This window comes from Leptonychotes weddellii, chromosome 2 (genome assembly GCF_054177405.1).
Source record: "Leptonychotes weddellii isolate Sample4059 chromosome 2, ASM5417740v2, whole genome shotgun sequence".
NCBI lineage: Eukaryota > Metazoa > Chordata > Mammalia > Carnivora > Phocidae > Leptonychotes > Leptonychotes weddellii.
Window position 1 is genome coordinate 95,420,209 of NC_138370.1, and position 698 is coordinate 95,420,906.

The window sequence follows — 698 nt, forward strand, 5'->3', positions numbered from 1 at the left end:
TATAGGGGAGCAAAGATAAGGATGCCTGCACGATTCTCATTAGTAACAGTGCACATTAAAAGTCATGGAGTGATGGGTGCCTGGGTGGCTCAGTTGGTTAAGCCACTGCCTTCGGCTCAGGTCATGATCCTGGAGTCCCGGGATCGAGTCCCGCATAGGGCTCCCTGCTCGGCAGGGGGTCTGCTTCTCCCTCTGACCCTCTTCCCTCTCGTGCTCTCTGTCTCTCATTCTCTCTCTCTCAAATAAATAAATAAAATCTTTAAAAAAAAAAGTCATGGAGTGTGCTCGCTTCAGCAGCACATATACTAAAATTGGAATAACATAGAGAAGATTAACATGGCTCCTGCACAAGGATTATATGCAAATTCACGAAGTGTTCCATATTTTAAAAAAATAAATAAAAGTCATGGAGCAATATCTTTAAAATAATCAAAGAAAAAAAAACAAAACAAAACTATCAATCCAGAATTCTGTACATAGTGAAAATGTCTTTCAAAAACGAAAGCAAAATAAAGATTTATTCAAACATACAAATGATGGTACATTTATCACCGGCAGACATAATGCTTTATAAGAAAATTTAAAGGAGTCATTCAGGCAAAAAGACAGTGATGCCAGCTGGACACTGTATTTACACATAAAAGATCAAATCATGAGAAATGATAGCAATTTAGGTAAATATCAAGAATTTTGTTCTT

The 698-nt window shown here is 37.5% G+C and overlaps 1 non-coding gene across 1 annotated transcript; it reads left to right on the forward strand.

Moving 5' to 3' along the window:
* Nucleotides 1-281: 281 nt before the first annotated feature.
* Nucleotides 282-388, forward strand: LOC115940460 (U6 spliceosomal RNA). Its single transcript, XR_004075210.2, has one exon. It is a non-coding gene; the product is annotated as a U6 spliceosomal RNA (small nuclear RNA).
* The last annotated feature ends 310 nt before the right edge of the window (nt 389-698 follow it).